Genomic DNA, 16,949 nt, shown 5'->3' with positions numbered 1-16,949 from the left:
CTCCTTATATGCTTCTTGCAGAGTTGAGGTTAATGATAAACTGCTGTCATCCCTTACGTCTTATATAATAGATAACTTCAGATTCACTTGTCTCCCATGGGACACAAGTTGAAGCTGCTGCTTTTCCTCGGACAATTCCTTCCCAAATATTGCTCCTCTGCTACAGGTGCTGCAGACTTCAGAGTTCAATCCCGCTGCCAAAGGTGCTCAGGGTTTTAACATCCACGAAGGAATGAGCATGGAAAGGAGTGGCTTGGCAGCAATAAACCCGCATATTTACCTCACTGTGTGTGAATACTTTTTTTTTTTTGTTTAAGTGGTTGTACCTGTAAATCTAGTCACGGAAGATGTAGTTCTTTTAGATGATGATGGTAAGCAATTATCTGTGAGGAGTGACCTGACACCTGGGGAAAACCCAGGGGTCCAGGAGCTGGGACACCCTCTGTGTCATCTTTCAACTCGGCAGCATTACTCAATGGAGAAACAGCCCTGTATTTCTGGGAAGAAGACAACCTGAAGCTGCTTACATCTCTCACATGGATACAGGTAAAGATGCATGTGAACCACGAAACTCAGATCCAGGAGCTTACTGTGCTGAATTTCAGGGTGTTTAGACCGTGGTGTTGGTTCTCTCTATTGTAGCTAATCAGCTTCACCTTCAAGTAAGTTCAAAGTTCATCAGAGCTTGGGTCTGCTCTCCCTTTATTTGTTCCCCTGACTTCAGAATCAAGCTAAGCAAAATAACTGGTCACAAAGGTGTGGAACACACTGATTAGAGACAGATCTACACAGCTCTTAATAAAGAAGCTTCCCCAAACGATGCCTGTGATCCTCTGTTTGAGCTAGAAGAGGTCAGAAAAATCCAGGATATTTAGAACAAGAGACACAGGTGCCAGGCACATTTCTGGGCTCTAAGGATATCTGAAAGTCCTATTCTCTGCTTGATACTAGGAAATCATTATTCATTTATAGTTGACTAGGCTGCTTTTTGGGAGCAAAATGTCACCCTGAAGTTACACTGAGCAGAACAAGCAGTACAGTACACAGACCGCACAGCGGGTTTGACTGATCTTGCAGTGGTTATTTCATCAGGAGTTGAAATTGAGGTCTGGCACTCTGTTCACTGGCAACAAATTTTTCTTATGTAAACTACCCTTTGGTAATTGTGGCTAATAAAAAGCATCAGTCCAAGAAGCTATAATAAAGCATGATTCCCTACAAGAATAAAATAAAAATCTCACTATTGTTTGAGCACCTATACTCTTATAAAGCAGTCCTGTCCTCTGATAGTTTAGGCATCTTTCCGAAAACACATTCTTCAGTTTGTCCTACAGGACTGTGAAGCATTAGCTTTAAATCCAACAGAGAAAAAATTAACCCTGGAAGCTGCTGAGCATCCAAAATTCCCATTAGCTGCAACCTTCCCTGCTGTGTATTTCAGAGGAAAATAAAAGACTTATTTACTAACCTTAATTATCAGGAAACAGTTTGCCTAAGATAGGCTGTAGGTGGCACTTTACAAAGATTGACATAGATTCCTATGGGTCCTTGCAACTAACAAAAAGTTAGTTTTTCATCAATTCCATTTCTGCGTCAGTCTACAGAGGTAAAGCAAAGAAAACATTAGACAGGAACTTATTTATTATAATATACCTCGTGTGCTCATTCAGACTTCTGCAAAAGAAGAGCTCAGAGCCTAAGAAACACTAGAGCCTGCTGTCCATAGCTCCTAGTGTGGCCACACTGACAAGACTCCAAGGTTTAAAACAGTAATGGAGAATCAGCGTCTAAAAAATAATAATCATGCAATTCCTATCTTTATACATAGTGGAAGCAAAATTCATTCTGTTTTCTCTCTGAAGGCCACAAACCCAAACCAATCATTCTCTACAAGATTGTCAAAAAGGGGAGGCAGTTTTGTTGAGGCTTTTAATATCTTAATATCTCTTAGTATCTCACGTCCACAACCTCATACCTGCAGTGCAAAGAGAAACCTAGAAGCATTATACTCAGCAGCTTGCTGGTCTACTACATGAATCACTTCATGAATCAAATGCATACAAATGGTCTCTGAAAGGTCAGCCAAGTTCCCAGATTTGAAAAAGGCTGAACCTACCTTTGTATTAAAGCTTTTGAAGATAAGCATGAGTAAACCCCCTGTTGTGAAAAGTGAACTTCGCATCAGGAAACAATGATAACGCTCAGCTAGCAATGTGCTTTAGTGGGTGCCCTCATCATCCTGAAGTGTCTGGTCAAGCAAGTACAGGGCTCCAATACTAGACAAAATGACAAACAATTTGATATATTGAGGAAACTTCACTACTCTTTCCTGTGAGACAGGCCAATTGATTGAATTAAGAGAAATTTTAATGGGAGTGAGAAAAACAGTCTAAGTAGCATAACACGGTGACTGTGACCCATGTCTATAATGACTGCTCCCCTCTGGATCAAGTTTGATGACACTTAGCTTATCATGAATATGTCTGTTCTTACCTGAATAGAGAAAACGGACAACAGACAAGAGCAGAAATAGCTACAGAATGGTGTAGTAACTTGTTCAAAATCACCCCCCAGATTACTGATGGAGACCAGACAGAATTACATCATGGATCATACTGAACTGTAAGACTGCAAGGGCAGACACTGTCTTATCGGGCCCAGGGCAGGTACATGAACTACATAGAAGCTGCAGTTGCTCTGTTGTTGTTAGAAAATGGGGCTGCAGCATAGAAAAATTGAGAATTATGTCCCTTGCTGCCACTTAGCCTAGTCTCTTAAAAACTTGTAAGTCTTCCTTTTGAAGATGGCAAATGATAAAACAAATAGTAAAACAAACAAACTACAAACAAAGAGAAAGATGCATTAGTATGCAAACTACCTTCTACAGAGGAACTCCTCTGATCTTTTCGCTGAGATTCCTCCAAACTTCTTTATAAAGCAAGCAGAGTTCTTTTTGGGATGCCCTTCAGAAATGCTAATTTATACACAGGATCCTTTGTACAATTGCTAAAGGACAAAAACAGACAAAAATTTGCAGTTAGTTTTACTTGCAGAAGGCTATATACTACATCAGTAGAGTCTCTCCGCTCCTTTGCTGGTCTCCTAGCCATGCAGCATGAACAAGTGGACAAAATAGAAATTCAAAGGCTCTCAGCAACGTTTTCCTAAGACGACCCTAAAAATAGAGGATGGCAGTTACATTAGGATTAGACTGGAGGATTATTTATCACCTTTTGTTTGATGCCTCAAATCCTGTTTCTCTTTGTGCAATCTTGCTTAAGTAAGCAAAACTTGGGTGTAATTAGAAGAATCAGTCACAGAAGGATAACAAACATTTTGGAAACTAAAAAGTGGAACCCATAGAAGAGGAATTACTGAAAGGAAAAAAGATCCAAACTCCAGTAGGTATGATGCAGATAGAAGAAAAAAATCAGTAGGAAAACAGATGCCTTCCTAAAAGGTTATCAGAAAGAAAGCAAGGTCATACTCTTATTCACTTGAAGGATCAGAAAAAATAATTCTATTTCTAGACTGATTTTCTAATTAGTATCTCTACAGAGGAGAAATATCAGAGCACATAAAAATAGGTTTATATGCAGACAGACCAACAGAATTGAAGTAAGTAAATATAATCAATTCTTCAGCAACTGATTAAATTACCTGTGTGATCACTAAGTATGCCCAGCCCTGCAGTATCTAAGCATTGCCAATGTTATAAAAACAACAGTCCAAGGACGGTACTCTTCCTACAAATGGGCTAAGACAGCAAATAAGGTAACCTGAATTTATTTTTGTTTTATTAATGTTTTATTCCTTCTTATAATTCAGGGGATTAATAGGGGAGGATTAATGGCAAGACATGGGTTTGAAATTTCCATTGGAACTAATAAAAGTTGAATAGCAGATTAAAAAATACTCCCTAAAACCAATGCAGACTGTCACCAGATTTAGCCACCTGACAGTGGGGCACATGGTTCCCCACAAGCAACTTCTTAATTATGTAGCACTCTCATTAAAACAGAAGTATGATTATTGTCTCATAGACTATATGACACACAACATATTTATTATCCTCATGAGCTAATCCATCGTATTTTGTGCATGTTAGAGGCTTGCTAATCCTTCTTAGGAGCTTCTTACCTTTCGCCTAAAACAATGTTTCCAGAAAAATATTTTTTAGAGATTGATACATGCTGATTTGCAACTTCTACTACACCTAAAATTAAATAATAGAAGGAATTGTCCAGGGTGGCCCCATAATCATGATCATGACTCTCACAAATATTTTTGCCACTCATGTTTCAGAGATGCTTTAGGAAAAATACTATCTCCACTGCATAAAATATAGGAGATAAATTAACAGGATATGAGCTGCTGATACCCCTTCCAGTGAAATAATTCTCCAGTTTTTCAGGTGACCTAATGAAACCCTGAGTTGCTCATACTCTATTTTGCTCAAAATAAATGTAATTACTCTCGAACAATGGATAGACTCAGCCCTTGTGGATATGTTTTGATTGCCCTACAGCAATAAGCAGCAACAAATAAATTATTATTATATATTATATTTGACAGGTTAATTTGATTAAAGAAACCTAAGTGGAAGAAAGAAAAGATCATAATCTACTACTACCCTAACATATATGTCCAATTTGCTCTACAGGGTCCAAGGGACTCTTCAGTTAAGCCTCTTGTTTGCACAGTGTTTGATTGGAAAATTAAATGAGGAAAAAATCTGTATGATACAAATTGTACAAAATACAATATGAAGCTTCTGGAAAACCAATAAGAAAAAAAACATTGTTGGTGAGAACCATGGGGAAACATTCTTTAAGGAATCTGGGCTGAAAGAATTAGTATTCGCATTGGTCACAAATATTTTTTTGCCTTTGGAACAATAAATTGATCAGGAACAGTGAGACATGGGAATCCCTGGTCAGGATAAAAATGAACAGAATTACCTGGAAACAATTCCCTATTAGGGGGAAGGAAAAGCCAACAAACAAACAAAAAACCTCCAACCAACAATCAAAAAGATCATACACAGATCAGTCGAAAAAAAGAGATAAATGGAAATAATGAACATGAAGAGTGTAAAAAATATACTAATATTATCTGAAAATGAAAAATATTGATAAATTACCAGATACATTTGTGCAGAGGTATCTTTTGATCAGACTTTGATTTCTGACAGAATGTAGAACAGAACAAAGAATACAGGAGTTATTTTGGCATGAAATGGAGATCCCTCCTAAAGTCAGATCTTGTTGAACTTCTAATTTATAAAATCTCAAAACCAAAAAATACTTATTCTACAGTTTCAATCTTTTTAACTATTGAAGTCATTACAAAACCACTGTTTTTGACATTAAGGCAGTAGCCTGCATCTATTTCCAGGAGAAACGCTAGCCTAGTCTGGTATCTAAAAAAGTCTGTAAACTTTCCTAGCATATAGGAAAAGTAGTCTAGTCATGAGCTATGTAACCTGAACTAAAAGAACACGTGATATAAACTAACGACATGTTTTCTTACTTTAGTAATCACTGAGGGCAAGGCAGGGACAGAAATTAAAAACTTCATAAAATGCTGTGATCACATCGTAACTGTGTATCAGATCTCAAGGTTCTTGTACCTCTAATTGAATTCCTGCATCAAAGTGAATGGATGGAACCTTGCATCAGCAGCTAGAGTGAAGCAATAAGACAATTCCAAGGCAACCACGCCCTTCCTTTTAAAAGACCCATCCCTCAATTTCTAAGTTCAGTAAAAATCAGAACTTTAACATTACTTAAACTGATCCAACGGTACGAGAGGCTCGTGGCTAAGCACAGCAGAATTTAAACAGCTCAGTAGCTGTAACAAAGTTATCACTCATTCTTATTCAAACCTTTGATTTAGATTATTGTTTTACAGTACATTTTTTTGCTAGCATATTCTTTTGATTCCAATCATAATTTTAATGACGGTATATATCTGCTTAAAGCTACATCTGGTCATGAGTTTTGTAGCTAGTCTGGTGAACAATCAAATTCAAGTAACTATGCTCTTTACAATACTTGATGAAGCCTTCTGGTACTGTGCTAAGGGTCAGCCGTGACTACTAAAACTGAAACCTCAATATCCATGAATTTTATAATTTTATTTGCACTGCCAAAATAGATGTGAAGATTTATAGAATTAATTTAATAATAGACATTCATCATTTAAATCTCCCCCATAATTGATGTGATACAGTCTTTGGACAGATTTTAATTGTTATTTTGTAGAAAGCTGAACATTTCTAGAAGGAATTTTAGTTTCTGGACCTCATAGATTAATAGTTTTGTACATTAGATATATGTTATTTCAGTCTCTGGCATATATGTTTACCTGTACATGTAGGTATTTATGTGAGGATTTTCCCCTGTATATCAGAACGTCAGTGCATGATGAAAAGATGACATATCAATGGGTGTGGATATTTCCGGGATTTTGACTGAGGTATAAGCTTGTCGCTTACATTTTTATATAAGTATTTGATGACACCAGCACATTAAAAAACCCCTGCTTGATCCTTACAGGTGCTGTGAAATTTGCTTCCTGACATTGTGATGTAAGGAGCTAACCTAGAAAGACAGACAAACTGATAATTAAATGTAATAGCCTCTTTACAGTAAAGAAATTCTTCAGCATGTCTATAGCTCTTGCTAAAACAAATCAGCTCTCCCAGTTTTGACAGTGTTAAATCCCTCAGGTAGACGGGCTGCTGATGTTTTAGACATCGCATTTAAAACTGCCCTGAGAGCACTTTTAATTTGCAACAGTGCTTAAAGCAGAGGCAAGATTCAAGAAGACATTAGCATTCTCAACCTTATCGACACCTGCCGCCTTCTTTGTTAAAGGGAACACAGAGGCCGATTACCACCTAAGAGTGGTCATGAGAAGGAAAATATTTAGGAATACACTGGTTTCAAAAGCTGTATCTTTCCTGTTATCTGACAACTCAAAACACCAGAAAGCTTGACTAACTGGATGAGCAGGTATTCCCCAAACCGCTACAGAATGTAGAGAAATTAAAGTGATAGTCAGTTACGGCTGTTCTCCATCAGAAGAAATGTTCTTCAGGGAGAAAACCTCCTGGAGCTGTTCTGTGCATTCCTGAAACCACCACCCCAGGATTAGCATAATGTCACAAAAAAATCGGCATTGTATCCTTCTTTTTTTCTCTTCAGTGGTGTCGGGCTCTTGCTCCAAGATTTAATAAAAAATTAACATTTCTACCAAAACCAGTCATTAGAGTAGTATTTTTCATTCATCCAATCCACCGCGCAATCTGTAGCTGAAGCCTAGAATACACATCATGTACCAAATTATTCAGTTCAGCAGTTAAATGTAAGCACTAACACATCCATGTACAAGATGGTTTCACCAATACTGAAAGGAGGGGAGAAAACCTCCTGGAATGCTTTTCCCTTCCCCCCCCGACCCCCTCAAAAAAAAAACCCCAAAAAACCCAACCAACATAAAAGTTGTCATATGGGTTCCATGGGGATTCAACATCTCCAGTTTTCTTCTTTAAAGACAGAGAAGGATACTACTAGCAATTAGGAGTAGGAAATCAGTAAAAACCTAATAAAGAAAGCTTTTAGCAGCAACACATACCAACTTCACCTATGTTCCAAGTAATACTGCTGAAAAAAAATCCTATGGGCTTTGATAGTTTTTGACAGCCCATTTAACTGCCAGAACACTGAGGGCTCAGCATGATCTGCGATGGATACATAGAATAGGTCATAACTAAATCCAACTTATTCAGCAGCTACGTTGTCCGAAAAGCGGATTCGTGGCCCGGTGTGCACTAAGGCAATTGTCACATGCTCGGAGAGACATAGTTTATTTATTTTGGGTTTGCGCAGTCCTGGGTGCTAGGTGGTTTCCCACAAATCAAGCACACCTCGGTAAACATACAGCAGCATTTTATACACTCAGAGCAACAGTTATCAGTTATTTTGTAATCACGCTTAATCACCTCCATTTCGTATTGATTTCCAGGAACCTCATATACACTTAAAGCTACAGTACCCTCTCTTTGTACTACACGTTCTGTGAGGAAGGGTCTTCACCTGGGCAAGGGTCTTTTGACCTGGGGGTGTGATTTTTAGCATTATAAGTGGGTAGTTCAGTTAAGGATGCATGGACCTTGAGCTTATTTGCCAAGTTTTGAATGTTTTCAAAACATCTTTATTAATGGTCCTTTCCAGGCTCCATCGCTCCAGGACGTCCTTGTTCTAAGAATGCTAACTATACATTTTTCTGATTATAGATCATTAAATGTTCCTATTATTGTTTATCAAACCATTCTAAATTTCTGAGCTAACCTTCAACAGCTATACTTATCCTATTATTTATACTTGCGGTAATATTTTCTATGCTTTTTCCCCACAAGCTTGATATACCACGTAGTATGTAAAATCCATATGTGATAATCTATCCGAAATAAGAACCATTGAATAAAGGTTTTGATAGCCTAGGACATACTAAAGATTGTTAATGTGAACTGCGTGGTAACTGGGCAAGGAAGTTAAGCATTGATGACAGGTTGTCGATACACGCTTACAGCAAGAGAAGGCGGTTAGCTTTAAGTCACCCTTTCACAATGGCTCAGGTGCGGAACTTTTGTGACTCAGGTGCAGTTGCAAAGTGTAGTACACTATGTTTAAGAAGGGTGTGTAAAATTTGGAACATATTTCTCAGTGTCAGTTAAGAAGTTTCATATCATCAGGACGTTGCTTACTGGAAACTCTGTTGAGGACTGTAAGACTTACCTATGTAGTGCAGGTTGAGCACTGATGTCAGCCCAGATAAGAATGTAGCTTCCATCGCCATCCAAACAGATCACATCCAGAGGGACTACATAACACTGGAATACAACCTCACAACATGCTCTCAGAGATTAGTCCCAGAATTGCAAAAATCTCTTCTAACTCCTCAGATGTCAGTGATCCTCCTTTAAACTCATGCAAAAGAAGTGTAAATGTTTTGGGAGCATCATGCAAAGATCACAGATAGAATGAGAGATTCACATTCCAGGACGCTCTGGGTGTAGCCCAGAGGGACAATTAGAGTTTCAGTTTCCATTTGTGCTCACAGATAAAATTTGATCTGAATACTTTAGAGGGTAAGCAAGTCACCCATTTATAAAAAAAAAAAAAAGATTTCAAAGACTATACAAATTAGGCCCTTTGGTTGTCAGCAGAAATAGCATGTGTGTGAATAAAAATGTGTGTTTGCTGGAAAACTGTAGATTTGTGACTTGTTGGAATCCCTTCCAGATCTAGAAACATTTATTTTTACACTATATTGCCACTTAGAAAAATTCTAAAAGATTTCCTGCGTATAGGAGTAATTGGAGTTTCCAGAAGAAAGCAGAGTCTCCAAACTAGGAAACACAAAAAAAGCTATTTTTACATGTTCATTCATTAGAAACAACACTTGACTGAAATAGCACTTAAAACGTACCCTTCTTCTCAAAGGTCACAAAGGGTAGAGAACACTAATCTTTTATTGTACAGTCACTGGGCACCAGACTGATTAAGAGTGGGTATTATTTTACTACTTGTTAATGATTCCTTAAGAGTCAAGAACAACTGACAATAATAGAAAAGAGACTCATTTTACCATGTAAGACTCTTTCCATCACGATCAGATGCTTCAGTGAATCTGAACATAGGGTGCAGCAGACCACATCAGAACTGAGGTGACCCCTAAGAGCAAATCACTGTTATACTTGTTCAACATTTTGGGGATAGGAAGGGACAATTTTAAATGGCCAGAGGTGATAACAGTAAAGCTAACTCCCTACAGCTACACAAAGGAAGCCTGCTACTCATATTTGTGCATCCATAACAATGAGCCAAGAAATTTCCACATGGCTGTTGTCATCTCCCAAATTGTGCTGGCAGGTTTTAGGTCCCAAACTGCTTGAAAACAGAGCAATGGCAGTCTCAGATTCCAAGACTTCCCTTCTCACTGCTCAGTGCCTGCTCCATGCTGGTTGCTGCTTTGCCAAATAAGCATTGAGCTCCCCATCCAATTAACATAAATGTTGTCTCTCCCATTACAAAATCCTGCTTCTTCTGGTAGTTTCTGCACACTTGCAGAACAATCCTGTAATCTGGATGCTCCTGTCAGCCCAAGACACTGTTTAGATTGACAGATTGAAGCCCTTCAGGCTTGATTCGCATGTCTTGTCAGCATCAGAAAAAAGTTCTAGTGGTGCAGCCTTTTCCACCTGTTGCACCTCCCCTTCTGCCTTTTTTTCACTAGATGTATTCCATGGTGAGCAGAAATGTGCATTCTCAGCAAAGGGAGTCTGCATGCATCTCTGTTGCTAGCCTTCAAAGGAAAAGAGCAGCTTGTAGGACAGCTGATAGGCAGTTTCAGGCTGCTTTTTGCTACAGCCTGGCAAATTGTCTTTGAATGGTAGATCAAAAATGGCACAGTATCCAGGCACTCATGAAGCACAGTAGCCCAGTGCTTTCCCTGACGTTGAACCTGCAAGAAGCTAATCTCAAAGAATAAATTTCTCCACAAACTTCCACATTATAGAATGTGTCCTGATTTCTTACTTTATAGAGGAAAACACATGGATATCAGGACACGGCACATTTGAGGACATCCTTTTGTATACTGTGCTAACAGCTAGCACAGATACTGCATCCATGCTCTGTCAGATATGTACAGCTGTGAGATCGTGTTCACATGCCTCAGCCACATCAGATTTCAGCTGCTAGTGATCCAGCCTTACCACAGGTCAAACTTACAAGAAAGAGGGGTAATTCTTTCTTAGGATACCAAGGCAGAATTTTCTAAGTCTTTTACCAACTTGCTGCTGTAGTTTTCATTTCTGCTACTGAAATGGGCTAGGAGCACGCTGTAAAACACAGGAATTTTCCTTATTTGAAGAGGAACAAGTCCTCCCAGAAGTCATTTCCAGGCACACAAGGGACAAAAAAAGGTGACTGGGAACAGCTGTTGCAGATTTACCAAGGGAAAATTTTGCCTGATAAACCTGCCTGCCTTCTACAATAAAATAACTGGTTCTGCGGGCATGGAGTAGCAGGCTTTTGACATGGTCTCCCACAGCATCATTGCAGCCAAACTGACGAGGTATGGAATGGATGCATGAGCTTAGAAGGTGGGTGAAAAACTGGCTGCACTATCAGGCTCAAAGGTCAATGGTTCCAAGTCTAAGTGAAAGCTGGTCACAAGTTATATCAAGCTTAATACTGTTTAATATCTTCATCAATTACTTGGACCTTGACAATAGGACAGAATGCACCTTTATCAAGTTCACAGATGACATCAAATGCAAGAGACCAATTCATGCACTGGAGGTCAGGGCTGCCATTCGGAGAGACCTCAACAAGCTATAGGAATGGGCCAACAAGAAACTTGTGAAATTCAGCAACACGAGTTCTGCACCTGGGACAGAACAAGTTTGCAAAACAGGCTAGAGGATACTGGTGGAAAGCAAACTTAACATGAGTCAGCAACAGCAACGTTTCTTTGTGATGCTGAGGGCTAAGTACATACAGGGTTGCATTAGCAAGAGCACAGCTGGCAGGCTGATGGAAGTGAACTCTGCTTTATACTTGTGAGGCAGCACCTTGATGACTGCATCCAGTATGGGGCCTTTCACCGAAGTGATACTGGTAAACTGGAGGGAGTATGGAGAAGGGTCACTGGAACAGTAAGTGCCTGGACCACATGACATATGAGGAGAGGCTGAGGGACTGGGTTTGTTTAGCCTCAAGAAGAGAAGGTTTGGGAGAGGAATTCAATTGTCATCATCAAATATCTAAGGGGCAGTTACATGGAAGACAGAGCCACTCCTCTTAGAGGTACACAATGAAAGGACAAGAAGAAATGATCACAAATTGCAGCAGGTAAAATTGTGACTGGATATGGGGGTGGGGGGAATTCAGTGGAAGTGGTTAAACCCTGAAATAGATGGCCCAGAAAGGCTGAGAAATCTCTGTTCTTGGATGTTTTCAAAATCTGATTGGACAAGGCCCTGAGCAATGTGATCTAACTTTGAAGTTAGCCTTGCTCTTCATGGTCTCTGGATGCCTACTGCAAACTAAATTATGTTATCTGGAGATCTCTGACACATCTCCTGTTCTTCAGAGGCCACCTTGCTACACAAGGCTGTTTGGCAAGCTCATCTCTACATTCAGGTATACTGTCATAAGCTCACAAACCAGAACTTTGACCCGCATTCTCACAATTACACCACTAAAAAAGTCAACAGTGTCATACACTAGTATCTTAATACTCACTCACTGCCAAATCCTTGAGGCTGCTGTCAGGCAAATTCCCATAAAACCCTGGAGAAAGCAGAGTATACTTCAGTGCCACTACTTCATTGTGACCTATCTGAACAGAAACTGCATGTGAGCTAACTGAAACTACATCAGGGCTGTGGGGGCAAAGTCTGGAAGCTCCTAATCACTATTTGTTCAGGTCCTACATAGACCTCTCTTTGGAGTTGCAGGTACGGTACCTGAATAAAGTGTGAGCAAAGCTGGCAATGGACTTCACCAATTGACTGCAACTGATTTATTACGCTAAACTGTTGGTAGATAGATGACTTGGAGCCTGAGGTTACATATCCCAGAATTTCATTAGTCTTACCCCACTGTAGTAAAATCAGCCCTTTTTTTCAGATAGCAGCATTAATTCTCCTCTCAAATACAGAAAGGATAGTTCAAAATCAGTGGAACAGCTGAGAATAAAAGGCCATAATGACTTTGACTTCCCTTTGACTTCTTGATCCCAAAGGTGAACAAGGGTGACCACAATGTATCAACAATAACATTGGCCAGCCTTGGGGTCCTGACTGCCTGTGGTCCTGGATTGCACTTAGGAATGGCAACTGTTCAGACCAGTCAAAAATTGAGCCAGATTCACTTCCCTACTCATTTTTAGCTAGAAATATTTGCTGGAATACAAGCATAGTGGAAGTCTGGCACAAAGTGGCCTGGGTAGATGCAATGGGTTCTTCACAAGAAGTTTCCAGCTGCTTTGCATTATTAATATGAAAAAAGTAATGAATCCAATGTATTTACTAGAAAGATAAGGATGAAGAGGAAAAAAAAAAAGATTCTAGATTGTAAGAGCAAATTGAGATTGACCAAAACACAAAAATAAAAAAAGTTATCTATAACCACATTTTGTGTTAACCTCATTGTGAATTAGCCAATTATAATTGAATCACTTTTAAAACCAGAGAAGTCAAATTTAAAATTACTAAGATATAAAATTTAAACAATAGAAAATACTTCACCATTCCCTTTTCCCATTCCTAATTTTTATTTTCATATGCCAAATAGACCTCTTGGAAAATGTAGGCCTGATTGGGCTTTGCTTGGCAAAGGCTTGCCTTTAACGTGATTCATCATATACAATAATGTGAGTAGGATAAACAGGAGCTCAGTGGATGATCAACACAGGAGAAGAAAACATGCACAGTCCTGCATTCTCATTACTCTGGCCATTCTTAGAGCTCAGTGGACTGTAATTCCTTGTTTCACCTTTCATTCTCCAGTTATGTCATTTCCATTAGCTGGGAGGCTGCAAGGCTATTTCATGTAGGTTTCATGGCACAAATGGAGAAAGCGGATGTTAATAGCTAATATTTGTTTCTTATGAATTATGTTTCTAGGACTTAATGGCTTATGTTTCCTTGGCAACAAACACATCATGTGCTTTTTAATAAGGTTTGCATATGAGCTTTGTACAGGACCACCCAGCTGACAAGGATTCCAGAACATTATGAATTCAGAGGACTACTCTTTGACAAAGCGAGGACCACACTGGTGATTTGGCAGAAAAGCGAGAGCCTTCCCTAGCCTTTATAAAATTGCTCAAACTGCAGTCTCCTGCTTTTAGTATCTGTAAGGTTCATACTGCACCTTAGTCAGTGATCAGTCCTTATTCAAGCAAAAGACAATGTTGTGGAACTATCCTCACTTATTTTACATCAGTATAATTTCATTAACTACCTGGTTATCCACCTAAATATTCTACAATGAAAAAAAAGCAGGATAATATTCCAGGAATTACATTTGGCCAGTAAGGCTGCACTTTGGTATATCCTGGAGAAAAAAACAAGCTGCTTATTTTGTTTCATATTTTTCTACAGAACAACTCGTTACAGGAAATGGGCTGCAGTCTCTTTCAGAACTTCAACATGCTTTGTGAAATGTTCTGAAGATCACAAGAGGGTATCCTACATCCACAGAAAACAAATGTTAAACTACATAAACCATACTGATGAAAAACAGACTACTGATGAATATGCACAGGCACAACTAACTCTCATGTCTGAAGTAGGCAGAGATCAGTAAAGTGCCCCTCTTACCTGCCTCTAACGTTCTGTTTCACAACAGAACTAAAAGCTCTATGTACAGGTCTGAAAAGAAAAAAAAAACCAAACTACCAATCTTGGAGTTTGTCAGAAAACTATGGTTATTGCTAAAATTTCGAATTATCCCATAATGTTAGTTTGAGGCTGCAATTTGTACATATTTTCAGTTTACCTCTTCATAAAAAAAAATAACCATGTGTTATGGATTTCCTACTAAAATTTTCCATAGCGTTCTTGTGTATTAAATACTGGAAAAGGTAGTCACCTCTTAGTTCTAAAAAGCAGAGTCCTTTATATAAGCAACTACTGCTTTCTCTTTCTACTCCATGAATAGCTTCAGACCTACTTTGCAGGGTACCAATCCTGGCAGAGAGAAGAAAACTCAGGTTACAAGACTTTCCAATCCCAGCAAGACTTGAAACAGGATAATTTTAGGGATGGGAGATGGAGGCTGTTGGTCACAAAAGGATGTAGATGCCTACGTCTTTAACAGGCACTGACCGGAAACACTCATTGCACGTATTCTTTACAGAATACTGATAAACCAATTACTTCATTGATTGGGTAATGACTTTATAACTTTCTAGTACTTTCATCTTATATCCAATGAAAGTGAAAGGCAGAGGATTCAACTTTACTATCATATTCAATCCAGTGTCTTCTGATTTTGTTATGCATTCCAGAAAGCCCTCATTCTACAAACAGTTCACCCCATTTGCAGGTGTTCACACCAAGTTTTGCTTTTTACACAGCTACTGTTCACTACTCAAAATGAAGGTGTTTGGGTTTGGGGTTTGGTTTTGGTTTTTTTTATCAAGAGGATGTGTGAATGTCTCTCAGTAGTACAAGGCATACATTTGGAAAGAAAGAAGCATGGAAGAACTGTCTGCCTCCCCAGAAAACTAAACTTGCACTTGTAAAGATGGAAAAGACAGCAAACAAACCTTGTGCCAGGACTGATCTTCAGCAGAGACTGAAGGTGGGAAATTATGTTGAGTGTCACTTTTTTTTTTGTTTTTGTCATGTCGCTGGAAATAAGTGATCTAATTAACACCATATAAATCTTGGCTGACTCCATTCTTCATAACACTATAAAAACAGCAACAGGCAAAAGGGGATGGAACACTGAACCTCTAACACAAAGTACCAATTAACTTGTTTGTATTCTTAGACTGCCATTCACGTAGTATCTGATGGAACTACTAAAGAGTGCAATCACATGATCCATAAGCACCTTAAAGCATTTATGGATGAGTAATCTACACAGTGCTCAGACTTAAGGGAGGCTACTGAGAACTGTGTCCCATTTTGACATCCATTGGCAGCAGTACCAGAAATAAGAGGAAAAAGAGCTCTGTAGAGTTAGAGCTAGCTTCTCCATTCTACATCTTCACTGATAGTTTCAGGCACACAACAACAAGACCTTACTAACTGAGGTGAAGTATGATTTAACAGTCAGCTTATACAGACTCCTGTGCTACTGAGTCTACTTGTGGTGTCAGGGACAGAAGAGAGAAACAGATGGGTGCTAATGATCTGCTCCATGGTGACATGGTTGAGACTGTGCCAGCTGAAACCAGGACAGTCAGGCTTAGCTTACAGGTGCTGTCTCTAGTGCTTCTACGGAAAGCAACCAGATGAAATGTTCAGTGCTAAGAGGTGCTCCAAATCTACAACATGAGGAGGGAAACACTGATGCAGCTCTAGAGACATCCACTCAGACAACATGGAGACATAAAAAAGAAACTTCCTTTCCTGGTTTGAAAGCTACTTTTCATGCTATAAAACTGCAGAGAGTATGAGAAGTTCTCTGGATGATGCTGAACACATCTCATTGACAGTCCTGGAATGTTCCTCAGAGACCACACCACAGATCCTTTCCTTCCCCTCCACATCTTATCCCTTGTTTCTTGATTTATGTTCCAGAAAGAGAAACTCGACTCTTCCTGTTGTTAAAATTGATGTTTGTCTGTTTGGCTTGTTTATCTGAAGCAATCAGAACTTCAGAAAGAAACTATTTCAAACATAGCAAAAGGGTGTTCCATTGTTCCATCTGAACCAAGAAACACAATGAAAGGATTATTAAACACATGGAAACAAGATCTAATAGATTGGGAGGACAAAAGAAGATGGAAGTAGCACCAAAACATACAATGAAACAATTAGTGTGAGAGACATCTCCATAAATCATATTGAACGGAATTGAAATGAGTAAATAAGGTGTGCACTGAACCACTACAGGTGGCATAGGGAAGAAAAGAAGATAGCAAAACTGTTACATCAGGTAAGCTTGTGTAAAAAGAACACCAGGGTTAATTTCTCTTCTTTGTTCAGTCAGATCACTTCAGGCTAGATCACTATAACCAGGACTCCCCAGCTGCTATTGTACCAAGCTGAGCATAACTGAACATCAAGAACATCAAAATGAAATTGCCTCTGCTTGCTGCTTCAAAAGACACAATGGAATAATATTCAAAACCAACACAACAGAGCATCACAAAAGTGTAAAGAAGGTAACTTCTATGAAGCTTGCAAACTG

This window comes from Egretta garzetta, unplaced genomic scaffold (genome assembly GCF_000687185.1).
Source record: "Egretta garzetta isolate BGI_Z169 unplaced genomic scaffold, ASM68718v1 scaffold447, whole genome shotgun sequence".
NCBI classification, from domain to species: Eukaryota; Metazoa; Chordata; class Aves; order Pelecaniformes; family Ardeidae; genus Egretta; species Egretta garzetta.
Note: the sequence above shows the minus strand (reverse complement) of the source record.